This window comes from Ictidomys tridecemlineatus, chromosome 2 (assembly GCF_052094955.1).
Source record: "Ictidomys tridecemlineatus isolate mIctTri1 chromosome 2, mIctTri1.hap1, whole genome shotgun sequence".
In the NCBI taxonomy this organism is placed as follows: domain Eukaryota; kingdom Metazoa; phylum Chordata; class Mammalia; order Rodentia; family Sciuridae; genus Ictidomys; species Ictidomys tridecemlineatus.
In genome coordinates, this window is record NC_135478.1 from 226502679 (window position 1) to 226529609 (window position 26931).

Sequence of the window (26931 nt, forward strand, 5' to 3'; positions counted from 1 at the left end):
CAGGCAGAGCTGGGGCAGACACCCTCGCCGATGGGACTGCAGCAGACTGTCATTACCACCTGTGTCAGGGGCTGCTGGGGAGGTAACTACCACACAGGCGTGCCAGCAGGAGGGAGGGCTGAGCCGGAGCTTTAGAAAGACAGGCGGCAGGGCGAATGGAGGCAGGAGCAGGGGCCGATGATGCAGCAGTCCAGGCGTCTGGGCTCCCGGTCCTCTGGCCAGCACAGCCCCCTGCACTGCACCCACCTAACTTCAGGCACCGGCTGGTTAACTTCCGAGGAAAGCAGCTGGACTCCCCGGGGATCCCTGTCTTGCGTCGTCGTATAAAGAATGCAGCTTTCTCTCTGGCAAGAGTGATGATTCCAGCCTTCCAAAGGGCTCGGCAAGTGCAAGCCCTCAGCTCCAGCCAGACAGGCCCCCGCCCCAGGAGGCAGCATGGTCTCTGCCTGTTTTCACCTCGCCCTTCAGTTTCTGTGTTCTAATGCTTTGACATCTGGCGTCTTGCTGATCCTGGAGGGACTGTCCCTCCCAGGGGTGGCTGATTCCTAGAGAGTCAAACCACTCACCTGTGAAGGTGCCTTCCCTAGGCAAACCAACCCATCAGAGCCCCACTCCCGCCCCCACCGCCTCTATCACGCCCTGGGCCCCATCCCTGTCTGGATCACCCCGGGGCAGGGAGCAGACCACTAGTTGCAGCCCACGGAAATCACTCAAGGAGCCAGTCCTAAGCCTGCCCACGCTGCCTTGCTGATCCTTCCCACGGGAGCTGCAGTGAAGGCTCCTGTCCACCCTTTCCCCTGCCTTTCTCTGCCTCCAGACTGGCCCCGGCACTTCCTTGCCAGGCCCCGTGTGATGTTCTCTGCCTCCTGTTTCCAGGATCTGTGAGTGGGATAAACTTCTTCCTCCAGGACAGACATTCCTGTGCCTGTGTGTCCAGCTGCACCCGCTTAAAACAAACCCCAGGAATCCTTCAAAGGTTGCTCGAAGGGGTGTCCAAGCTGTTGGGAAGAAGATGGACTTGAATCATTAAGGAGGAAGTGGGGGTGGAGTCTCCACCTCAGAACCCTGCTACGTTCGTTGTCAGACTTTGTGATGACTTGAAGTTCTCGGCAATGAAGGAAGTACTTCAGAAAACAGCAAGGGACCGCAGCGAAGAAGATTCCTTCACGAGGCTTTGATTGGAAGGATATGACTTTGTGGGCAAATTTGTGGTCCCAGTGGACTTGGCAGCAATGAAAGTTAAGGAAAGATGGCTGTGGATGACGGATGCAGGAAGCCTTTACAGAGAGGTGACCAAGAACATGGCAGAGCTGCCTGCAGAGGCCCACGGATAGGTAGGCACTGCAAGGGAGTCTGGGACTCTGGGGCCTTCTCACAGGACTGGAAGCTGGGGTTTTCTTAAGGCTACTTGCAGGGTGATAGGCAGTCACTGTCCACAAATGGTCCATTCTGAGATCTAAGAATACAGAGGTGGGGGGCCTGGGGACAAGCTGTCTCTAGGAGCCAGGGACCCTGAGGCCTGGCCCCAGTTCCAGATGCCCAAACAGCGGATTGCCGAGAGTGCTGTTCCAAGCTGGAACTCTGCTTTCTCGTCTGTAGCCTAAGCCTTGTGCTTATGATGTACCTCCATGCCCTTTCCAGAGCCAAGCACTGCTATTCTGTGATCAGAGTCCAGGTCTGGGCCTGTGCTCAGTCACTCCAGTGAGCCTCGATCCTTCCTCATGAAACAGCCTGTGTGGAAACACTTGCTCTGTATCTCTCCCAGGGCCACGGTTGGGATAATGGATGAACAAGCATTTGGGCGAAAATAAGCATCAGCTTGGGATGTGCGGGATTATTCTGGAACCAGAGGGCAGTGCAAGCACAAATGCAAGGCTTAGCAAAAAGCCAGCACCACGTAGCGATGAGTGGGGGGCCTGTGTCCTGCGGCCAGCCCCCTGGGCGCTGATGCGCGTGGCCAGCTAGAGAGCCGGCCAATCTCAATATTTCTCCTGCTGGTTCTGGAACAAGCCTTGCTGGGTGAGCTGGGCTTGCTTTATTTTGTGTGCTTTATTCCAAAGCATACAAACAAGCCTGAGGGGAAAAGCCTAATTTGTTTTGCATGGAAAAGCTGGAAATGCCATGGAAATGGGTGCCACCCATCCAGAGGTCTCTGCACCTAGAGACAAGCACCTGAGAGTCACTTTGGGGGCGTGATGTTTTTCTGCTATTCTGACAGTCAGCAATTCCACGTCTCATGCTCTGGTGTCAGTCGTTAGAAGACTGAGGGGCACCAACAATATGGGGTACTGACTTCGCCTGCTGTAATCTCGCCCCCAAAGTCTCCACTGGAGGCTGAAATGGCTCATGTATCCCTTCATGCTCTGAGCCAATCTGCTTTCTCTCCTTGGAGGTTGAAGTCAGCTCTCTCTCTCTCTCTTTTTTAATATTTATTTTTTAGTTGTAGTTGGACACAATACCTTTATTTTATTTATTTTTATGTGGTGCTGAGGATCAAACCCAGGGCCTCGCACGCACTAGACGAGGGCGCTACCGCTGAGCCACACACCTGGCCCCAAAGTCAGATCTCTTGAAAGACAGAGTAGATGGAAGATACTGGCAATTCCTGAAGAGGGTTCTTGGTCCTTGAATCAGCGGGGGTGGGGGTGGGGGTGAGGGTAGAGGGTGTCCCTTCCTGAGGCCTATCCCTCTGACTCCCCTCTCCCACTGAGGAATCCTCCGAGAGACTGTTTCCTGAGCATTAGTTTTTGCACTTTTGTCAGACCAAAAATTTAAAAAATAAGCTAAAAAACAAAAACAACCAACAAACCAAACAAACCCACAACAACAACAACACAAAAGACAAAGCAATAACTAAACCAAGCCAGAGAACCTTCCCCGGCTCCATGCACCTATGGGACACACTACTTCTTCAGTGTAGGATACAGCCCCTGGGTGCCCCGCCTGGCCCACTCTCATCCTTCTGACCTGTCTGGCTTGCCCCTTGGCACCCCCCTGCAGGCACCTGGGACTCCACAATTGTCCATTCCTGGAAAGCCTCTCCCCTTCCCCCAAGGGCACTTCCCTGGCATCGTAGGTCAGCACCCAGCCCCTCTCCTGGAATTGACGGGTTCCCAGTGCTGAGTGCTCTGCACATGCTCTCTGTCTTCAATGAGGCTCAGGGAAGCTGAGTCACCAAGGTTGCAAATCAGAGAAGTTGCAATGCCAGGGTTCCATCATCGCTGGGTCTACGCCGGCACCCCGCCCGCCCAAGCCTGGCTCTGTGCCACGCTGCCTTAGCAGGTCCACCCCGCCTCTTTCATTGATTTATGTGTATCTTCCATGGCCCAGGATTATTCTGTAATTAAAAAGAAGACTATGCTCATGCCAAGTTGAAGTACATGATGTAATGGGAGTTGTCAAGTTTGCTCTGATAAAGTCACATGGTATTATGATATTACATAACAAATAGAGTGACTTTGAGAGTCTCAAAATGACAAGGTAAATGTGGCAGGAAAATCTCAAGCTGTACCCAGTATTGCCCGAGCCATGGAAGTGGCACGGAAGTCTAAAAGCTAGGAGCACACACGCATGTGTGAGATCCGTGCCTCCCAGCCCTGCCCCTGCAAAAGACCTGGGTTGGATTTCTCAGCACCCAAGGAACATAGCACAAATCCTTGCTAAATGCCATGCCATTGTAAGCCGTGAGCCTAAGTCAAATGCTTCATGCAGGGAGGAGACATCACTGCATGTGACCACATGGTCACAGCCCTAACACCAAGGAGACCCACAGCCCTGTGTCCAGAGTCTGCAGCTAGCTGTGTGTGCGAGGACTGACAGCAGCTGCCTTAAGTGATGCCACTCGAGCAAGCTTTTGTCCCTCTTTCCCTTTATTAGAGGCCAACATTGTCCCTGCCCTGGAGCCTGCAACCCTGAGGTTCCATCATAGCTGGGTCTACGCCCAGCAGGTCTGTGCACAGGCAGGCCAGGGGCCAGAGAGCATGGCTGGTGAGATTCTGAAACAAGAGGTCTCCCTGGGCTGAGTGCCCAGCTACTGGCTCCACCAGCCACGCCTGGTTTCACGGAGCAGCCAGGTAACACAGAGAGCAGGCACGGCTGGTGTTAGCTGAGTGAGCTTCACGGCATCTGAGATCTACCACGTAGCAGGACACGGATGAGGTAGCACTTTGATCTGGAACCCCATTCCTACAGACAGCTTGAAGCCAGAATCCCAGCACTGTGAATTCTACTTGCTAAACTGGAGCAGGTGGGTAGCCTCTGACATGGTGTAACTGCAAACCAATAAGCCAAAGAGGCCCATTAGCCCCCCAAGATCCTTATGGAAGTTTATGGCAGAGGCTTGCTGGACAGCACAGCATGGAAGCCCTGACTTACCATGAAATGAAGGTGGTCACGGCAGCTAGAGAACCGGGGCCAGCTAGCAGCCCTCAAGCTAAAGCCTTAGAGGCCTAGACATCCTTGGTGCTGCAAGCTCCACCTCAGAGGATCCTGCAGTTGAGCGTGGCCATTAAAAGAGAAACTCTGGGCTGGGGGCGTGGCTCAGCGGTGGAGGGCTTGCCTAGCGTGCAGGAGGCTCTGGGTTCAGTCCTCAGTGTGCACACACGGCCATGCCAACTCCTGCTTGGAACAGACGTGTGGAAGGGCCTGAGCTACAGGAACATGTCGGCCCTGTGCTTAAGATGGTCTGTAGGGACAGAGACTTGGTAATCTTGATCTAAGCCTTCCTATTATCGTAGGAGACCACCAGGTCCTGAGACTGAGAGGGGCGACAGATTGCTCCTCCACCTCTATAGTCTCCAGACACTACCGAGATTTACCAAAGCAAGAGATGCTTGCTGAAAGGTGGAACAGAAGAGAGACCCCTGTAACCTGAGAGCAGTTTTGTCAGGTTCCCCCCAGATTGCAAAGCCATTTGGTGGCTAAGAGCTAAAGCCTTGGATTTAATGGAGAGGAAACAAAAACTCCCCCAAATTCACCCCCAGCCGGTAACAGTGTCTTCATCTTTCAAAGCCAGTTCTGAACACCCGGAGGTCTTAAGAGACTTGAACTACTGCCTGGAGACTCAAGTGTGAAAGTGCCCCCAGGCCACAAGCTCCCCTGAGCCTTGACTGTGGGCCTGGACCAGAGCCCTCGGTCCCAGCAGAGCTGTGCACACCAGCCTGCACTTGGGTGTCGCAGCAGTTGATCTGGGTTGATGCGTATCACCTGCTGAAGCAGGGACTCACCTATCACATAAGCGCAAATGTGATAAAATCGAAGTCCCCTGTGACTACTTGGTCAGTGACTTGCCAAGGCTGGGACCCAGGCACTTGTGATTTTAACCCCATGCTTGACGAGGAAGGGAGTGGCCCTGTCCACAGCCAAGACAGCATGGGACCTCCCCAGCTCCAGCCTGAACAGCCCACTGTGCACAGTGCAAGGAACAGAAGTTAGAGGCGGAGGGACCTGTTGTTCACGATGCAGCTGGAACCTAAGGCGCCGACGTACTTAGTCTCTCGAAACCTCACCTCCTCCTGACTCTGACCTTACCCCACCCTGTCCCCCTGATCCCTGTGACCCTGCCACGCCTGCTGCCCCAGGTTCCTTTGACTTCCATCATGTCAACTTTGAGGTCCCTGAGCTCCTGGAGGCACAGTGTTCCTCAGTCCCTGATGGACCTTCTCACACAGGATTTTTGGTGGATCCAAGGAAAAACTCCCCAGACCAGAGGAGGAGTGGCTGGGAGACCCCCATGCCCAAGTCCAGAGAAAGAACCGGGCTCTGGGAATGCTCCGCACGCCCTTTTTTAATATTTATTTTTTTTAGTTGTAGATGAACACAATGCCTTTATTGCATTTATTTTCTGTGGTGCTGAGGGTCGACCCTAGTGCCCGCATACGTGCTAGGCAAGCACTCTACCACTGAGCTATAACCCCACAGCCCGAGGCTCCCTTTCCCCCCTTTGGTTCTTAAACAGAAACAAGGTGGGCTGCTTTTTTCTCTCTCTCCTGGTCCTTCTCCTGGTCAACAAGCCTCATGCCGTGACACAAGAATGGAGACAAGAGACCCCCAACCTAGCCGACTTCTCAGAGGGAAGCTGTGGAGATGGGGACAAGCCGGCTGGAGTCCTGCAGAGCTTCGTGTGCAGAAGGGGATGTTCAGGAAGAAAGTCAGGAAAGGGGGCCTCAGGAAAGGCTGAGGGAGCAGGATTAGGAAAACCAGAGGTACCTGCGAGGCCCCACATGTTGCAAGGCCTGGTATTCCCTCCCGCTATGGTCGCAGACACTGCCAAGGCTCAGGAAGTCTCTGGAAGGCTCACGGCAACTCCTTCTGCCTTTTCAGCTGAAAGCCGGGATTGGACCTGGGCTTGGGTCATCTGCAGCCAAAGGCTGAGGGGGGCTGACTCACAGGCTGGCTGACCTCAAGCAGGTGCTCCAGCTCTGAACGACTGTGACCTATAAAGGCCTCTGTGGCACTGCTCAACAGAAGGCTCCACGGCCCAGGTGGTGGACAGCCAGGCTGCTGTAACAGGCATGAGTCTCCCAAGTTTAATTGGAGAATACACCAGCACAGAACAGCTTTTCCCCATAGATTGCCTTCCTCAACAGTCGCCCTAGGTGTGTCCCAACTTAGACCAAGTGCATTCATTCTCCTGTGCCTGCGGTGGAGGACGGAGCCCTCCTTCACTCTTTTAAACTCCTACTACTTTTCCGAAGATCCAAATTCCAGCACTGCCATTTACTGTTTCTGTGGCCCGGGGCATGTCCACTCTATGCCGTGGCTTCCTTACCTGTAGAGTGGGGTTGGTAATAACCACCCCTGCAGGGCTGCCTTGAGCATTAATAGTCGACATATAAATATCCACATGCACATACACAGATGCATTCTTTTCTGAGTTTTACAGAAGTAATGCAGGCCATTCTAGAGACTTGGGTGTTAGACAAGCCACATTTGGGGATCTCACCTTTGACTGCCAACTGAAGGGCCACAGATCTTGGAACCTTCAGCCAACGTAGGGAAGGGCAGAAAGTAAACCATAGGAAGCTCTGGAAACACACACATCTGTGGTCACCTATACCCAGGTTGATGTTCAGGCCAGGACTGGGCCAGAGCAGAGACACGGCCACCCCAGGAAGCCGGCAACCAGGACAAGATGTGCCGGGGGGCAGCGGGTTGGGGATAAGGGCTTGGATGGCTGTGCTGTGCTTCCCTCCCTGTTCCACTACCTGGGCACCGCTGGCGCGGGTGGACTTTGTAAGGCCCTGTTGGGGTGAGAGAAAGGCCCAGCCGGGGGAAGCTATAGGAATAGGGCTCGGAACGTGTTCTGCAATTGGCTGACGGAGAGGCCCAGCGAGCTCAGAGCGGGTGGCTCTCTCAGCCTGGCAGAGTGTGAACTCAGGGCAGGAGAAGCAGCAGAAGGAGCCAGCAGAGCCCGTTCCTGGGCCAGGGCCTGGGGGGCAGCTGGCCAGCCAGGTGGGCCTGCTCTGATGGGGAGCTCAGCCCAGAGACCTGGTGACCTCGTGTAGCCAGGCCCTTGGATACAACCAACACCCCAAAGACTGACGGGGGCCCACCTCCACCCTTGAGGTCAGAGTCCCCTTTCTCATAAATGACTCTTGGAGAGGAGGTGGCACCACGAATCCACAACTGAAAGTGTTATTCTCTGATTTAAAAAATAAACAAGAAAACCAGTCTCCAGCAGTTTATCAGCTCAGGGAGGTGGAAGCCCCACCCTTCTAGCCAGCCCCGTTCTGCCCCAGGAGGGAGCGCAGGCTTGGCTGCAGGACCAGCTCGCTGACCTCTAGCTTGTACAAGTGGGCAGTGGCCAGGCACAGGGCCACCTCCCTTGCAGGCCAGGCGCAGCCCCCCTCACAGCTGTTCCTGGAGTCAGGGAAGGAAGCCCAGGAAGAACAGGAAAAACCTGCATCCAGTTTTGCTGGCTACAGAGATTCCAGAGCAATCATTTCCCCCCCAAACTGAACAAACATTAAAACTTAAGCTGAAACTTTTTAAAACCTTTTAGTGACTTTTAAAGATATTTCTCCCAGTTGTGACTCATATGCCCTCCCAAAAAAAGATACACTGGCATCGTCATAACCCCGGTACCTTGGAATGTGACCTCACTTGTAAACACAGGAAGGTGCATGCGTGCTCACCCTGTGCTGGGCACCGCAGGTGCAGACCCCTCTGCCCCCAGTCTGGAGCCACGGGAGCAGAACCAAGGAGCTGGAGCACTCTGCCTGATCAGTCTTGCCCACCAGACTGTCCACTGGTGCCTTGGTCTGCTGAGACTTCACAACCTCCAACATCAGAGGCTGTGGAGGGAGATGGGAAGCTGGGCCACCTTCTGTCTGTATCCAGAGCCCGTCTCAGCCTGCTCCTGTGATCCTTCCCCAGGGCTGAGCCCAGGCGCACAGGGCCCAGAGCCATTCCCACCTTGGGCACCCACTAAAAAGAGGTCAAGTCCACCTGCAGCCATTAATCTAATGGCTCAACCTGGAGGTAGATTTTCAAAAAATAGATCCCAGTTGTGAACTACCCACCCTAAACTCCCAGGGCCGAGAGTGCTCAAGTACACCCCCAAGACCCAACGGTACAACCCAACTGCCTCACTGGAAAGATGAAGGAACACAGAGAAAGCCAGGCTGAGTTCCCTGGTTACCACAGCATGATTTATAGGGTCAGACATAAGGTGCCTTTGAGAAGGGAAAATGAAGTTGGAAATCAGAGCTTTCCCTTTAACAAGGAGTCGTCCACTTTGATCTGTAAGAAGCTACCGCTTGGACTTTGCTTCAAGGGTGGTGCAGTCGATTACCCAAGGCCCAGAATATCCATCATATTCCAGGACCCATCAAGCCGCTGGGCTGAGAGCTCTGTAACTGGCTCCGGTCAAAGGTCCCAATGCAGGCTGCCTTGGCTTCTCTCCTCTCATGCTGCCTGTTTCCTGGCATCCAAATTCTCAGAAGGCGACCTTCGGTTAGATTCCGCTGCTTGAGTTAACCGTCGGCTTGTGAACTGCATTGCAGATAAGGGTATGAAGGCATGCCATGTGGCTCCTGGTAGAGACAGATCCGTCACCAGCTGCCACGTGGCTCTAAGCTGTACTGGGACTAGTGGGGCCTTAGAGACCCCCCAGGCAGAGCCCCTGCAACTGACGTCATGCTTAGCAGCACAGAAGTGGTGTGGCCCTTCCCCGTGGAAGCCGTGGAAGCCGTCCTGTGCCTAAACCCTCTCTGGCCCTGACTCCTCCACTCCCCGCTTTCTCTGCTGGTGGCACCACAAGAACTCAGGGGAACTGACAGCGGGAGGAAGTTGCCAACCTGGCTGGCTTCCCCTGGGATTGCCCCTGAACCAAGCTGGAGCTGAGGGGCCTTTGAGAGGGAGTCCTGACCCAAACGCAGCACAATGTTTTGTTTTCCTTCCACAAATTCGCTTGAGGTCTTCCTGATGGCTCATGTTTCGAGTGTTTGCTTTGCATCCTCGATGAGCTCTTAAAACAATTTGAGGATGGCACGCCTTTGTACATACTCATGACCCTTGACCCCTGGAGCAGACGGCCACCACGTGCTTCCCGTGGCCAGACGGACTTGAGCTTGCCGTCTGGGACCTTTCTTGTGCAGCAGGAGCTCCAGGCAGTGGGGCCACCAAGATGAAGGGCAAGGTTGCTGCCCTCCGGGGCATTCCACTTCAGCAGGAAGCACACATCTGAGAGCTGTTTTTGCCAAAAGGCCACGCCTGGCTTCCAGGCCCTCAGGAAGCTTCTGGCCACCCCTGCCCCCGTCCCCACCCTCTGAGCTGGGTGTTTGCTCAGCACATCCTTCCCCAGAACAAACGCTTGAGGTAAAGGGTGTCCACCTTCGCAGATGCTGGAGCTTCAAACGCGTCACCAGTGGGGGCCAAGCTTCCCTCCGGTCCTGAGACCCCTCCACTCCCTTTCCTGCCCCCAGTGCCCCCCCCAAACAAAAATTAGCAAGCAACTGACCAGCAGCTGCTGGACCAGCATTCCCGCCCAGTTTTAATGCAGAACATGGCATGCCTTCACACCCTTATCTGCAATGCAGTTCACATCCTGAACAGCCTCTCCATCCCTGTCGACCCGGGCAGTCGGTCGCCCTGATAGGGAGTGGCCCCGTGCGTGCGCAGAGTTGTGCAGCTGCCACACCCCCCACCCTCCACCCTCTTCCTCTGTCTCCCAACTTCCAGCTCCACTCATTTCTCCCTTCTCCTCTTTCCATTTCCCAGCTCTTTGGCAAAGTGGAAATTCCCTCCCACTTTTCTCTTCCTCTCTGTTTCATTGATGAGGTGAAAATTTACCCTGATCATTGGAATAAGAGGAAATCCAGGGATTTATGTTTATCAAAGAAAATCCATTGCTACAAAGGAAAATGAGAACTTTAAAATGAAATTCAACATAAACACCAGGGTTGACACACACATCTCCCCAGCACCCGCCCCAACACCCTGGGAACTCCTAGAAGTCTTGTGAAGCCTCCAGGACATTTAGTATTTATCTTGTTATCCTCCTCTAATCAAACCTGCTTTCCTTAGGACACTGCTTTTAAGGTAAATAAAACACCACTGTGATATCACATTCTCCCCTAACTTTGACCCTGCATTTGTTCATTCATCAACAAGATCTTTTCCTCTGTGGTGCACTGGAGCAGGCCTGGTCCTGCGTAACTGCCCTCTGGGCAATGGGAGTCAGGTTCAGAGGCTGGAGCAAGAGCCACAGGACAGCAGCTGAGGGGGAGAGAGGGGTACAGTCAGGCTGGATGCTAATTGCAATCATCTGAGACTTAAGAGAAAATCCCAGTGCCAGGTCTGAGTCCCTAATGTGATTGAGCTGGGGTGGGGCATGTACTGAGATTTTTAAATGACCCTTGGTGATTCACGCAAACCAAGAAAAAAGCTTGGCACTTTCCTACCAGGAGAAACCCAGCTTTCCCAAACACATATTCCAGTAGAAAGTTCCTGAGAGGGCCTCAGGTCAAAAACCTGGATTGCTATTTCCCCTGTTCACATGGCCTTGAACACCAACTCTGAGACGCCCAAGGGCAGCTGGGGAGGGACTCCATGGTGCCCCCTGGTGCAGCTTCCCCAGGTTGCATCATGGATCCTCCTGGGTTGCTGCTCTGTGGGGGCTTCCCTCTCCCTCCCTGTGCTTCCCTCTCCCTTCCCATCCAGTCTGGAAGATGTCCAAAGTCATGGTCTGGTGAACACAGGCCTGGGGTTTGATCTCGCCTGGGAACAGAAGAGGAGTCCCACCGGGACCCAGGTGCCCTGGGAGGACCCGTGAGCACTTGCTCTCCCCAGAGCCCTGCCTGGGCTGGCCCTGGAATGAGCACAAGCCCTCATCCTAAAGCCTTCCTGGAGCCCTGACATAGGTCCCTGGGGACAGAGTGGCAGTGTGGGGTCTTGAAAGGGCACTGGGACAGAGAGCAAATCCTGGTCAACAGGGGGTAGGGCTTTCCTGGAAAGTGAGGTCCACATTTTCCTCGTCTCTGGCCAACTGTAGGTGCTCAGCAAGTATTTGTTGAAAAAGTGAGTGACCTTAAATGCCAGCTCTCAGAGGTGACCTTGCCAGAACCTGCGGCAGAGACAACAGGAAAGGAAGGAGTTTTTGCATCTGGGAAACCTACAAATGGACCTGGCCTTCTGTTTCTCTTCTCCCCTCCTCCTAAGAGCCTTTGTTCTCCCCAAGACAGCAATGTAGAACGGCCAGTTCCTGTGTGTTCGAGAGTCCGAGCAAGCTGGGTGTGGTGTCGCATGCCGGTCATCCCTGTGGTGGGGAAGCTGAGGCAGGAGGACTGCAAGTTCAAAGTCAGCCTCAGCAACTTAACAAGGCCCTAAGCAACTTAGTTAGACCCCATGGAAAAGCCCCTCTGGGTTCCATCTCCAATACTACCCCCCTCCCCCCCCAAAAAAAGAGTCCTAGAATACAACAGCGCAGACAAAAAGATAGATTGGAGTTCATCAAAATTGAAACTTGGGCACTTAAAAGTGCACCATCAAGAGTGAAAAGACAACCCACAGAACAGGAGAAAATTCTTTCAGGTCATACAAACAGAATTGTATCCACAGTACACAAAAGAACCCTTAAACTCAATTATTTTAAAAAGACTGAATTTTAAAATGGGCAAAGAATATGGAAGGCATTTCTCCAAGGAAGATTTACAGAAAGCCAGCAAGCACGTAAAGTTATCGGGGAAACACAAGTCAAAACCCCCACGAGACACCACTCCACACCCACCAGGATGGCCAGGCGAAGAAGGCAATTTCAAATATTGGCAAGGGGGAAGCCAAAAGTGGCTCCTCCGACATGGCTCTCAATGGGGCAGTGTTTTGGAAAACTGGAAGTTGCTCAGAAGTCAAACACAGAGTCATCATATGGCCCTGAAGTTCCTCTCTCAGATATCTACCCGAGAGAAATAAAAACACATTTCCATCCAGAAACTAGTACCCAGGTGTTTATATAGCAGCATTACTCACAAGTGGCCGGAAGGCAGAAATGGCCCGGTGTCCTTTGGCTGATGAGTGGATCAACAAAATCTCTGTTCATACAATGTGGCATTTTTATTCAAGCCCAGAAGGGAAGGAGCCACCTGGCACACACCAAAACACAAATGAACCTTAGAAACATCACAGAAAGTGAAAGAAACAAGTCACAAAAACCCCACACATGACATAATCCCACAAATAGGAACGTCCACAACAGACATCTACAGAGAGCAGGTGATGGGTGGGTGCCCGGAGCTGGGGTGTGGACACAGAGGAGAGACAGCTCACGAGGGAGAGCAGCTATGGCACAGGAGGTCTGCAGCACGGGACCCCGCTCACCTCCAGGCCACTGGGGCCAGCCCAGGGCTTCTGGTGCACCTACTTGCCCTCTGAAAGGGCAGCTGGCATCTTGGGGAGGGCAGACATAAGGAACCTTAGAGGCGTCTGGGTTCACCCAAGGATGTTTTGTTGAGCACCAATAATATGCCAGGCAAGGGACGAGCAGGAAGAGAAAGACTTTACGGAGCTTATATTCCAGTAGGGAGGACTCTCGATCAAATAAAGAGTTGATTTTGAATTGATAAGAGTTGTAAGAGGTGGAGAGGTGTCACAGAGCACAGGTCCTTTGATCAGATGGTCAGGGAAGACTTGTGAACAACACCTGATAAGGGGTGCGGGCCCCTTGGGAAGCCAGGAGAGGACACTCCAGCTGGGGAGGAGGTATATGCGATGGCCCTGAGGCAGGGCTTGGTGATGTGTGATGGGAAGGCACAAGTCATCATCTCATTAGTGATTTTCAAGGCTTCAGGCTGGAGAGGAGACAGCTGAACAGGCAGGCAGGTGGGAGGTCCCCAGGAAGGCAGCCATGGTGGTGCGGGCATGAGAAAGTTCTATGGGGCTCACCATCTCCTGTGCTCTGTGATGGGGACAGGGGAGCATCTGTGTCTGCCAAGGATCCCTCAGTCCCACAGGCACCCAGATGCCTCTCTGGTCCCTACTGTGCCCACCCTGAGCCAAGCCCTTCTGACTCTAGCCGACCTGTCAATCAGGGGCCAGAGGCAGTTCAGAGAAATAACCCCCCCTTGGGCTGACATAGACACAAAGAGGACGTTGGTAAGACGCCTGCCTCAGAACATAACCGGTGTCAGAAATGAGTTCTTGGTGAGGGAAAAGTCATGGCCTCCAGCTGTCCTGTCCTCCAGCGTCGAGAAGCGGGACAACCTGGGTGGGTGTCCTTGAACATGCATGCACAGAGAGCAGGAGTCCTGCCCCATAGTTAGCCCGGGCTGCCCCCACCTGTCTTTCCGCCTGAGCAGCCACCACTGCTTCCTCACTGGAAGGCCCGGCAGGGCCAGGCAGGCAGCAGGAACAACAGGACAGCAAGTGTACCCAAAAGGTCACCTTCGCCAGGAGGCAAGGCTGCAAATACCCACCAGAGTGCCGATCTCTGACGTGAAAAGCAGGAAGTAGGGGAACCAGCAACAGGTGGGGGTGGCAGGTCATTATCCTAATACCAAGCGTAGTTGGAGAAGGACAGGGTTGATTCCCACCAGCACCCAACAGGCCTGACCTTCAAATATCAAGGTCAAAGCAGGTGCCTGTTTAATTCATTGAACCTGGTGACAAGGCCTCTGGCTTCCAGAGGAATGAGAGTCTGTACCCATGGAGATGACCTCAGCCCCACTTTCTGATAAAACAAGGACACTGGCTCTCGTTTTTTGAGAGCGCTACGTTCTATGAGGTCACCGTGGACCCTGAATGAGCAGGGGCTGAGGCACTGCTCCCAGGGACCTGAGGGCTCTGCTCCCCGAAGTCTCCTCCACCCAGCAGGCAACTGTGTGCCACATGCAGTCTGAGACGCCCTGCTGGACACACGACCGCTGACCATGGGCAGCAGCCCAGCCAGGGCTTCCCGCTCCTGAGCCATGGCTCACACCCAGGTGAGCTCTCAGGGCTGACCGCCCCTTCCCCAGGGCACATGACCAAAGGACGCCAGAGAAACCGTAGATGACTCTGACTGGGGGCTGGGACAACCTGAGGTCAGAAGGGCCCCTAGGAGGCCTCTCTGGACACCAGCGGGGCGAAGGCCCCTGAGGAGCAGGGCGGGGGCACAGGCTGCCACACAGCACAGATCCCTCCTGCACCGCCATGTGCCCTGGTCTCCTGGGGCCACCAGAGCCAGGTACAGGAAGCTGGGGGGCTTCAGAGAACAGAGGTCCCAGTTCTGGAGGCCAAAGGTCTGGAATCGGGAGTGGGAAGGACTGGGAGGGAGCGTCCTGCCTCTCCTAGTGTCCCGTGGTGGCTGGCACCCAGAGCTCCTTGGTGTCCTCGCCCCGAGGTGTGTGTGAGTGTGTGTGTGTGTGTGTGAGTCTGTGTGTGCCTGATTCCCCTTTAAATGAAGACACTGTCCACCGTCAGGGCTCCCTACCCAGGGTGGCCTCATCTTCACTAGTTCCTTCTGCAACCCTCCAATTTCCAAATGAGGTCACATTCCCAGGTTCTGAGGGTTGGAACTCGGATACATCTTTTGGGGGACACAATTCGATCCACAGCAGGGTGCTCCTAGAAAGTTCTTTGGCATTTTCCTTCTTTGTCCGCCCTCCTACCTCTCGGAGGCACCCAGCACCATCGTCCCCGCAGACCAAGAGTGACAGCAGCCTGGGTGCTCCCGCTCAGGCTGAGGTGGCGCTGTTGCGGGGGCAGATTCACGGCCAGTCCCTTCAGGCCGCGAGCGCAGCAGCCTGGGGACCTTCTAGTCAGGCTGCCCTTTCTGTCCAGTAGCTCCACATCTTATGAAAATAAATATGAAACCCACAGCTGTCCCGTGGCCCTCCTCCAGGAGCGTGTGCCGCACACTCCTTCTGTCCAGATGTATTTCTAAGTCGCCTGCTGGACTAGGAAAGGCTGTGGTATGGACGCACCCCAGGCTCCCGCCTCCAGGCCAGGGCTCCACATCTTGTTGCAGGGCAGACTCACCAGCCGCCCTGGCTGTCCTTGATCTGGGTTAGGGGCCCTGGGGGATGTCTGTAGCTCCTGGGTGGCTCCCACAGCAGAAGGCTGGGAGGCAGTGCCAGGTGATGCCGGGAAGCACGGGGCTGTGCAGGTGACGAGCCAGCCACGTTCCACGGTGAAAGTGGGTCCTTCCCATTCATTTAGGGAGTGGGAGTGGCTCAGGCAGGGAGGTGTCCGGGATGGGCACCGTGTGTTGTCTACAGGGGCATGATTTTGGAGCCTGGCAGGTCTCGAGGCTCAGTGCACTAACTCTCCCAGACCCCAGGTCCTTTGCTTCATCCAGTGGGATCAGGTTAAAATGGGCAGCGACAGTGGCCCACTGAGATGTCCCTGTGTTGCGTGTGTACCTCTCTCCAAGATGCCGAGTGGCTCTGGGAGTGGGGACTTGTTGGGCCCCTCTCCATCCACCCCAAGCACCAGCCATGCTCCTTCCTCAGGCTGACAGGCCACTGCAGCCACAGGCTGGGGCCACCACTGGGAGCAGAAGCAAGAGAACAAGGCAGTGGCTTCCTCCAGCCAGGCCGCAAGGCCTCTTCCCCGACCCTCCCCCATGCTGCTGGAGCCAAAGCAGCACATCAGAGTGGCGTCCCTTCACAAAGTCCCCAAAAGAAAGGAGGGAAGTGGAGCCAGTGCTGGCTCCTTTACCTCCAGGTCCTCCAGGAGGACCCAGGCCTCTGCCCCTCCCCAGGCTGGAGGCCTCTGCACCATACGGCTGGGGTCGCCTCTAGGCTGCAGGGGTGCAGCCCAGGTGGGCACAGGGAGAGTGTAAACTGGTCCCCCAGGGTCCTCACTACACCTCTTGGGATGGAGAACCACGTGGGAGGTGGGAGCTGGCCCCTGGGTCCCCTGTCGGCCTAGTCCCCCAGTCCTCTTCTCCTGGCAGGCTTGCGGGCTCTGGGGTGTTAAATCCCTACAGAACAAACTGCCACCTTGGTGATGCTATGGTGTGAAAGTGTGACCTCCAAAATTCACGTGTCAGAGACTTGATCCCCGAAGTCATGAGTTAATGGTATTTGGAGGTGAGACCCATGTGGGAGGTGACAGACTCACGGAGGTTCTGCCCTCATGAATGCATGAATCCGCTGTGGTCAACGGGTTATGGAGGGAGGGGCTTGGTTACAAGGGTGAGCTCTCGCAGGTGCTCCTGGGGGGTCTGACTGCGTGAGGTCCTGAGCCACCTCAGGACCCTACAGAGCCTCCGGCAGCACAAAGCCCTCCCTAGGTGCAGCGCCTCAGCCTTAGGCTCTCTAGGCTTCAGAACCATAAGAAAGAAATTGCTTTGCTTTATAATTAATAATTATCATTTATAGGAATCCCAGAATCTTCATAATCAATCATGCAGTCTCGGGCCTCCTGTTACAGCAGCAGAAAATGGACTAAAACAGTGTGGAAACAAACTGAAGCCTTAGTTTGGGGGTACGTCTGTTCCGTGACACTAGCTGAGTCTCACCCAGTCACAGCTGACCACTGATCAGCCCCTTTCAAACAGGGCAAGCGCCCTGCCATCCGTCTCGCCATCCCTGTATCACTCCCTGTCTCTCCCTGAATGCCGCCGGTCCGCTGTGCAGCTGAGCTCTCGCACCCTCCTCTGCTTCTGAGGGCTGCCTGGCGGGCAGATTCTCAGTTGCTCAGTTAAACTATGTTAGATTTAGCTAAAGCTTTTCACTTAACAGTGTGTGGCACATCACGCAGCCCTGAGGAGTGACCTGGAATATATATTATTGGGTCGTCCACAGAGACGGGAAACAACAGAGTGGATTCCTCAATGTCCAAGGGTCCGGCTCAGCCGGTTACAAAGACACCCCACACAAAGGTTGCTCAACCCAACAGCCCACACTTATCTGAGGTCACTGTCTGTTTGCCTTCAACATGAACTTCATTTACCTGTAGTTCGGCCCTTCCCAGGGTACTGGGAGAAATACAAGACCACATGGTGCCTCTGTATGGATAATCTCTTCTTTTTTTTTTAAGAAGAGTTCTTGATTTTTCAGTTTGTTTAACATTTACTTATTAGGATAGAGTGACAACTTTTTTAAAAAAGAGAGAGAGAGAATTTTTTAATATTTATTTTTCAGTTTTCGGTGGATACAACATCTTTATTTTATTTTTATGTGGTGCTGAGGATCGAATCCAGCGCCCCGCGCATGCCCGGCAAGCGCGCTACCGCTTGAGCCACATCCCCAGCCCCCAATCTCTTCTTCTTGTTGGACAGACTTTGCCAAATAGGTGGAGTCACATGCAGAGTGACATTCTGATACTCCCAGCCAGGGCACAGTGAGTCAGGGGCCCCCAGACCAATCCACCCTGATCAATCACAAGACAAAGAAAGTGGGTTAGATGTCATGTTTCTAATAAAGAAGAGACAGTTCAATTTCTTCAAATAGTATTGCAACTGTTTTGAAATGACCTTCAGTTCCATAGTGGGGTCAATTTAGGGGGCAATGAGGAAGGAAAAGGGGTGAGTGAGCCAGGAGACAAGGAGAGATGTGAGGAAAACAGCTGGGGCTCTGGGACAGAGGGGCAGGACCCCCAGGCGCCCTCCCATTTCCCCTGGGATCCCAACTGCATTCCAGAGTGTTCACTGCCCAATGGGAAAAGGAGAGGCTTGAGGGCCTGGGGTGGCCTAGGGTAGGGTGCTTATCTAGCAGGTGGCAGACCTGGGTTCATCCCAGTAGGATGAATAGCCACCTAGTCATAGGACAGCAGTTGAAATAGATCTTTCAAGACTGGAAGCCCTGCTGGAAAGAGGGGTGTTAATGAAGCTCTGGGAGAGGGAGAGGGAAGAGATGGTGGGTGGACATGGGACTGCTCACCCCTGGCCTTTCCTCTAGAGCTCTTAAATCTTGACACCTTTCTCATTTCCCCTGAAGGTGCTAACGAGCTACTAATCACTATTCCAGCCAGGGAGGAGCTGATTTGGGTGCTGCAGAAAGGGGCAACACTAACACAACTGGGTGCTAATGGCAGCAGAGGGTGTGCACAGCAGGGTGGCGAAGCCAAGCTGGGCCTGGGCTTTGGGAGTGCACCCAGGCACGCCCCCGGGGTGGGTGGACGGGTGGGGACCACGCACTGTATCACCGGAGACTCGGCTTCATCCGTGGCGGTCCCTGTTTCTACAAGTGAGGACAGCAACCTGAGAATCAGAGTCGGAGAACACAGGAGGCCGGCGTTGTAGCAGGCTCACGGGTCGGGGGCCACGGCGCTGCCCACTCCACACAGGACCAGGAGTCCCCGGGACCTGGACAGGCAGTGGCCTTGCCAGGCTCGGCCCTGCTGCCTCCATCGGTGCCCTCAGCCTCCTGCCCAAGAAGCCACAGACCATCACCCTCACGCTGGCAAAAGAGTTCCCTGGTCATGTCACTGAACTTACTGGACACAGATCACGGAGAAAAAAGCAGGTTCCAGAGTCAACCTGTAGATCTGCAGTGGCCAGGCACATTTGCTGGGCAGTCCCTCACCTAGAAGGGAACCTGCTGGGCTAACTGCCCCACGACAGTGCTCACTGGACAGAGCCTACCTAGCACAAACTTGCCCCCTCCCCCCCCATTTTTTTTAAGAATCAGAAAAGCAGTGATTCTGTCAACCATGAGCCAGCTAGGACTGGAGGAAGAACTCAGAAGTCCCACAGCAGCCCGAGCAAGGCAGTGTGGCCCCCAGGATTCTTAGACAGTGGTGGGTAGGGCCCCAGAGGGAGACTTCAGTGTCCACCAGGGGCGCTTGCAGGGGCATGAGAGTTAACGGAACTCTGAAAGAGGCGTGACCGTGTGTCTCCCTGTGTCTGCGCACCGGCCCCCGCGAGCGCTACACTTACATTACACTTGCCATTGGAAGAGTGAAGTTTAAGAGGAGGACATCATCTAAGTTCTTGCCAGGGCTGGCAGATTCCTCCCCCCACCTCTGGCACTGACTGAGGGGTCACTAGATTGGGCAGCTGAAGAGTGCCAACCCCAGGCACCAGAGCCCTGGCCTGGCCTGCAGAGCCACTTTGAGGGTTCCCATGGAAAGAAGGTGGGTGACGATGGCAGTGAGGGTGGGTGACCGAGGCCCTGATGGTGACCGTGGCAGTGGAGGCTGGGTAGTACAGGGAGCGTGAGGATGAGGCTGAGGCAGAGGATGCTGGCGCGTGCAGAGGTGGGACGGGGCAGGGCCGGGGGTAAAGAAGATGAAGGACAGTAGGAGGTTGCTAATGAAAATGGCCTTGAGCTCCCCTAGAAGCACCCTCTCTACCAATTCCCCTCTTGAGAGCTGCTGGTCTTCAGATCAGGTGGACACATCTCCAGGCCAGAGACCAGGTGAACCATGGATCCCTTCAAAGTCCAGTTCTGCCCCTGCCCTGCCTGAGGATGCCGTTGAGCTGGCTGCAGGCTCGTGCTGGTCAGGGTGCATGGGGCAGGTTTACCGCCAAGGCGCCGGGCACTCTAATCACACGTGGGCACGTTTGGAATTTGGGCAAACACGCGGGTGTCTAAGCACAGCCTTGTGGGCAGGACCTATGCTCCTAGCCCGGGCATCTCCACAGCCAGTGCACAGACACGCGGCACAGGCGGGCACAACTCCAGGGCCCAGAGCCCGGGAAGACTCATCAAGTGGAGTCTGAAGCACACGGAACCCAGCAGGGCCCAAGGCGCTGACGCTTCAGCCAGCTCCTCCCGGTCCTGGGTGTCTGCGAGGGTCTGAGGAGCCGAGTGTGGCCCATTCCAGCGGGCTCAACTATCACTGGGCTGTAGCCATTGCTATGGTTTTTGAAATTGTTACTTTGTTATCATTTCCCCAAGCGTTCAATAAATTATGTCACCTCCCCCCCCCAAACACACACACACACAAACACAAAAAAACTAATTCGTGGAGCGAAGTTGGAGCTCTCTCTGGTTGTGTTTTTCCAGAGCATGGAGCACATCTGCTTGCACTTTCACTCCCAGAGCGGCGTGTGGCGCGTTCCAAGTGCTGATTCCAGGGTCTCCTGTCACTATTTATCCACATGGGGGTGGGACCTCCCAGGGAAGCTCTGGCTGGAACTTGGGACCACTTACTACGGAACTAATCAACAAAATAAGTTCCTCTGGAGGTAGCCGCCTGCATTCGGGAGACCTGGCCCTAATTCAAACGTCTGGCCCGAAACCCACGCTCTCTGGTTGAGAGCAGATGGAGAGTCTCCTCCCTTCGCGGTTCCCATCCAGGGAGAGGTCACGACAGGAGGCTCCACCGCCCGCAAAGCCAGGCCAGCGACTGGGGTGACAGGTGACCCAGCCCCTCTGGAGGCTCACAAAAGGGTGAAGGCACCGCAAGAAGCCCCGTGACCACTTCCAGGCAGAATTCCTGGCCCCTCAAGTGACCATGGATCAGAATCCATGGGAAACGTTTTCAAAATTCGGATTCTGAGGCCTCCCCCTGGCCTCACAGCTCTGGGTCAGGCTCTGTGAGGAGGGGAGCAGGTAGAGGGAGCTGGAGGGAAAACAAGCACCGGAATCCATGTCCTCTGTAAAATGGGAAGGTTTCACCAGGTCACCGCCTCTCCCAGCTCCCTCCCTCTCTCTCAGCCTCTAGTCTTCTGACAAGGCCTCATGGGCTGCAGACCAGGAAATGGGCTTCCTGAGGCCAGAAAAGGAGCCGTGGTGTGCAAGGAGGAGAGGGCAGAGGAGGAGAGGAACAAGTCAGAGAGTCAAACTGGCCCCCCAGCCAAGGGTGTCCATCAGAGCAGAATTTCAGATGCTGGCCCTGCCCACTAGTGGACCAACAGTGATGGAACCAACCCCACCGCAGTGCCAGCAAGCTCCACACAGCGTCAGCTGTCACATGGCTCCTGCATCACGGCCACCGTTGAAGTACTCTCACTACTGTTGTCCTTTGTGGCCTCCGTTTCCCCGCTAGGACACAGGCTCCTGAGCTAGGGTCGCTGCTAATGAGGACAGCCTCAGCATCCAAAAAGGGGTTGTGCATGCTGAATGTGACCAGCCCCACACCCTGCACAGGCCACATCTGTCCCTCCCGACCTGTCTGCTGCATGCACCTGTCCACTGCCTGCACGGGTACCTGCTCTCTTCCCAGGACTCCCTTCCTGGTGGCTCCTCCACTCTGCATTCCTTACCTGGGGGAAACAGGAGGGCCCCTTCCTCACACCTTCTCTTGGCGTGACGCCTGCCTGGCAGGTGAATAATGGAGAACGTGAATTCAGGTTGTGTCCTAACTGCCCTCCAAAGCCCACGGGTTACAGGCTTGGTCCGCAGCCCAGGCTGCTGGGGGGTGGTGGAACCTCTCCAGCTGGGGCCTCTTAGGCGGTCTCAGGTCACTGGGCGTGACTTGCAGGGCCGTTGGGACCCTGTCCCCTCTGCTCCTTCTCCTTTTGCTTCCCAGTGACAAGGATGTGAGCAGCTCGCTCCACCACACGCTCTTGCCGTGATGGTCTGCCGGCCGCAGGCCCCAGAGAGGCAGGACCAGGGGATCCGATGACTTTGGAGAATGGATCCTCTTCTTATCCTGGCCCAGGATTCGGTGCACAGCTGCTCCAACATCCTTCTCCACAGGTTGGTCCTAGGATGTTCCTGTGAAGAGCATCCAGGTGTGTGGTGAAGAGACTTGTGTCTCCATGACCAATGTGAGTCCCCACTGCACATCATTGTCAGCAAAATCACCAAAGATCTTCGTCATAAAAGAGGTGTGGGGCAGCCATGGACATGTGCCGAGCCCGTGCCCACGGAGATGCCTGGGAGGAAGAAGTCCGGGGGAGGTGGCAGCTCCCCAGCTGCTCGTCACCTTCTGGCTGAGGGCTAGGTGGGCTTGGCTGGGGTGTCAGGGACCTGCCAGGGCTGCAGATGTGAGTTAGGAGCACCAGTCAGCCGGCTCTTCCATGCCGTGATGAGCTCTGTTCCCTTTTTAAGGTGCACCCTTGCAGGAGCGTGGCCTCTGGGTTCCTGCTCCCAGCCTCCTAGCCAGGAGCCCATCCTTCGCTGGAAGCCTCAGATGCCCTGGCAAAGACCCTGCAGAGGCTGATCCCCAGCCTTCCCATCTCCAGCCCCATCCTCGGGCTTTGCTCATCCTCTCTGGATCCCTTTTTCTTCCACTCCTGTCATGGTAACTGAATCTGGTTACCCAGCGGCACAGCGCTGCGGGTGCTCTGGGACTGTCCAGCCCTCACCCCGGGGCCCTTCCTCCCTGCCTAGTTCTTCCCTCTGGAGCTGCAGGTCAAGAGGAAAGGAGGCCCCTCTGAGGTGGGTGCCCAGAAGGGAAACATGTGGGCAGGTGAGGCTGGCAGCTCCCACCGTCTTCCAGGGTGAACCGACGTCAGGTTGGAATCTACCATGGGAGGGAGTTCACACCACAGCCATCATCAGACACTAGGGGTCAGGGATGTCTAGAGAGATAAGTGTTAGACATTTGCTAGCGCCCAGTGCCCACAGCCCAGGGTCTTTTAAACATGCAGTGCAGGGATCACTGTACCTCACCCTCCCAGGCTGTGAAGTCAAATTCCAAAGACAAGGCTGAGGAACTGACTTTCCTACATGGACCAGATGAAACCTTAGATAAATACTGCTGTGGCCTAAATGTTGGTATCTCCTCCAAAATTCATGATGGAACATAGTTCCCAATGCAGTAGTATTGGGAGGCATTCACCTTTGAGGGGCAATTAAGTCATGACTGACTGCCAACCTGGCCAGCCTCCCTTTGTGCCCCTGCCTTCCTCCAAGGAAGGACACTGTGTTCCAAGTGCTATCTTGGAAGTGGAGACCTGGACCTCAGCAGACACTGAAATTGTCAGCACCTTGATTTAGAATTCCTGAGTTTCAGAGCTTGAGAAATAAATTTCTCTTTTTTTACAAATTACCCAGTTTCAGGTATTTTGTTATAGTAGCACAAACAGACTAAGACAAACGATGCACATCTTTTGAATCTATTCAGAAACAAAAAACCAAAACTCAAAAAAGAAGAATAAACTTGAATTCGGTTAGCACACATCATCTCATTTAATCCTCACAACTCACAAGGCCAGCAGAGTAGGCATCCTTTCCCCCTTTTGCAGGTGAGGACAGTGGGTAGGGGCAGCTGATTTGCACAGAGCTGGCCCAGACAGGTCCCGGGCCCTTGCTCCCACAGTTTCTCATCCCAATGGCTTCCACAGTACTCTGAATAAAAATTAATTACTGTTTAGGAAGTTGTGAGGGATCCTGGAATAAAAGAGCCACATGGAAGCCGCAGGGCCCAGCTGAGCTGGGCGAGGCACGAGCAGAGATTCTCCTACCGCCTTGGCACATGCAGGCCAGGAGAGGCAAGCTGCCCGGAGAACGGGTTTTCTGACAAATGTTCTGGAGGCCATTTCTGACTGGCCTGGGCTCTCTCCTACATGGGCTCAGGAGTGCTGGCAAGGCACCCATTTTCCTGGAACTTGGCCCCTCCCTTCTTCAAGAGTCACTGATCTCAGTAGGCCCGAGGGGAGCACACAGTCCAGATCTTGGTGCCTTGTTCCTCCAGATCTCTGCTAGTCTCTATGCCAAGAAGGACAGCAGAGCAAAGGACCAAAGGTGAGAAGAAACAAACCCTGCTGTATCTGCTTCCTGTGGCGGCTATAACAAAGCACCCCAAGGGGTGCGCAGAGGGCAGGCTCAACAGGAATTTATTACTCCCAGTTCCGAGGCGTCAACAAGGCTGCAGTCCCTCCAAAGCATCCTGGCTTTTTGCAGCTTCTGGTGGTTGCTGGCATCCTTGGGGACCCTTGGCTTGCATCTACAGACCTGTCTCTGCCTCTGTCACCCAGGACCTGCTCTGTGTGTCTGTCTTCAGGTGACTATCATCCCTCTTCTCATAAGGATAGCCGTACACTGGATTAGGGGCTCACCCCACTCCAAGACGACTTCATCTTAACTCCTAACAACGGCAATAGGATCTATTTTCAAACCAGGTCATATTTGGAGGCACTGGGGGGTCAGGATTCCACAGATCACTTTGTGGGGACACAATTCACCCCTTAACCCTTGTCATTGCTGGGTAGTCTGGGGAACCTGCTCTTGCTAATCCCGGTACCCAGCCAGTTTCCAGAGCACATTAAGGTTGTGCACAGAGGCTCCGCTGGTCTGCAGGGCTCCCAGCCATGGGAACCATGGGCTTGGCCGGCAGTGGGCAAGGCCTGGGGCAGGCAGCACTGGTGAGGCTGAGCACCCACATCACTACACCAAGGAGCAGAGCACAGTCAGCTCAGGGTCTGCAGAGCCAGGCAGGAGGGTGCTGAGGAACCCTGGCATTGCTCATTCTGGGTACTGTGACAACCCCCCGGGGACCATGGGTGTAAGCCAGCTGCATCTGGGATAAACCAGGAGGCATGGTGGCCTTGTCTGGGGAGCTTCTTGAGCATTTAATTGAAAGATGCCTCTCTAGAAGTTTCATCCTGGAGGAAGGGATCAAATTTGCTTGTTTAAATCGTAAAGTAGCTGGTTGACTAAAGTGGTGTCACCTGGAAAGGAAGCCGACAACACTGTCGAAGGGTCATTTGCTCTAGGCACTGCCTGAGTGGCCCCATGGGGTGAAGGGTCCCAACCTTCCAAGGTGGGAAAACAGGCCGAGAAGCCCCCGGCCTTTGCAAAAACCAGCCCCGGCTCCCACTCAGTGGAGGAATGCAGAACCCGGACTCAAATCCTGTGGACGGATTCCAGACCTGAGGTTCTGCTTCCCGCTTACTCCACTCGCCTCCACCAACCTGGGCCAGGCCCCACCGCCCCCTGCATCCTTTCACCTCACGAGGGAGGAGGCAGAGGCCGGGACCCCTGCTAGGACAGGGTGCGTGCAGAAAAGCAATTCTGTTCACTGAGTTCCAGCGCAGGGTCTAATGCTGGGAATGAGGAAGACACCTCAGGCCTAATCCTCGCTCCTTGTGGTTGCAGAGGGTCTCATTGGAAGCCAACTCTGCCACAGGAGTAAGAGGCCCTCAGAGAATGGCCAGGACTCCACCGCAGGCCGGTCACTCCGCCTCCAAGGCCATAACCCCAAGGACCAACCTGCTTCCCTGCCCGACTCTGGGCTGGGACCAGGTGGGCTCCCAAGTCCCTGCAGCCACACTCTGCCTCCCTTACACCCTTGCTCCCGAGACAGCTGTCGCCTAAAGCTTCTTTGAATGGCCTCGTTGGGAAATGTCTCAAAACAAACCAACCTACAGCCAAGGAAACAGACACGCAGCATGTGTCAGAGCCCCAGCCTCTTCCTGTGACAGCCCAAACCACAGCCTTCCGGAGCCGGAGGAGTTTTCCTGCTGTCATTACGCACTCACTTGGGCGTTTTGCTCAGAGTGAGTCTCCCGTCTGAGGTGAGCACGGGCCTCTGCGCAGCACCGAGTCTGCTTTTGCCAAGCGGCTTCCCCTTTTCTGGAACCTGCTCGCCCCCTCACTGCCGGAGGCCTCTCCCAATGCCAACTGCCAGCCCGGCCGCCTGTGCCAGGGCCGGGTCTGTGCTGTGCACCACTACAGGCTGCGTGGGTGAGCTGCTCTTCCTGAGGGCGACATCTCTCTCCAGAAACCATGGCACATGGTATTCCCCACTCAGCAAAAATCACAGGCTTTGGATTTGGTCACCATCATCGAACCATTAACCATTAACCCTTGACACCAGGGGAGCACATTCCTGGGCCCAGGCTTTGCACTCCGATAAGGTCTGATGGGCCAGGAGTGTTACAGTGGAGGCTTCTGGGACAAGGGACGGACATCTTCCTTCTCACTGATCCCCTCCAACCTCACGCCCACATGTCTTCCTCCTCCACCACCTTCTGTGAAATGGCAGCATGTGTCTCCATCACCTCTGCAACACTCTCCCCCACTAAACTCCCGGGCCTTCCTGCTGGGTCAGGTGAGGTCCCTGCCTCCCAGCTGGAGGGCGGCAGGGCAGGCGTCAGCAAGGCTGACCGGGGCAGAGGGCCGAGGTCTGTCCCCTTCACCTCCTCCACCCCCACGTTTAGCAGAACACCTGCCTTGAAGTGAACTGTCAATAAATGTTGCTTCATTAGTGAGTGACGGGCGCAGAAACTCTTAAGCCACCTGGCAATCAAGGGCTTCGAGGTCAGGCTGAGACTCAGTCCACATGTGCCCTGGGGAGCAAGAGAGGCCTGGGGACCTGGGATGCCGCCAGACAGCTTGTGGGCTAAGATCTGTCCCTACACACCTGAGGGTCACATGGGAACACAGTCTCCTCGTCAGTGCTCCTGTCCTATTTGGAGTCCTGGGGAGAAGACCAGGAAGGGTGTGGCCCAGGGAACCTCAGCTCAATCCCACTCCTCTCCCTGCCCCACGCCCACCTCTTCCCTCCTGGCCTGCTCAGTCGCAGTGAGCAGGTGGAGGAAAGACCCCTGCTCTTACACACAGGGACTCGGTCCTGACCACCACATCGCAGCAGCCACCCAGGGTCTATTCCTGCTCTGAATGGAACTGAATCCCACCCTCAAACCCGGGGGAGCTCCCTCGAGTGCATTCC

General features: G+C 55.0%; 1 protein-coding gene and 1 long non-coding RNA gene across 5 annotated transcripts in view; one reads left to right on the plus strand and one right to left on the minus strand.

The window, feature by feature from the left end:
- Prkag2 (protein kinase AMP-activated non-catalytic subunit gamma 2) overlaps window positions 1-26931 on the minus strand; it is a 258824-nt gene that overhangs the window by 212691 nt on the left and 19202 nt on the right. The window lies entirely within an intron of this gene.
- Window positions 63-26471, plus strand: LOC144375504 (uncharacterized). The gene is made up of 2 exons (XR_013435509.1): window positions 63-22010; window positions 22365-26471. It is a non-coding gene; the product is annotated as an uncharacterized LOC144375504 (long non-coding RNA).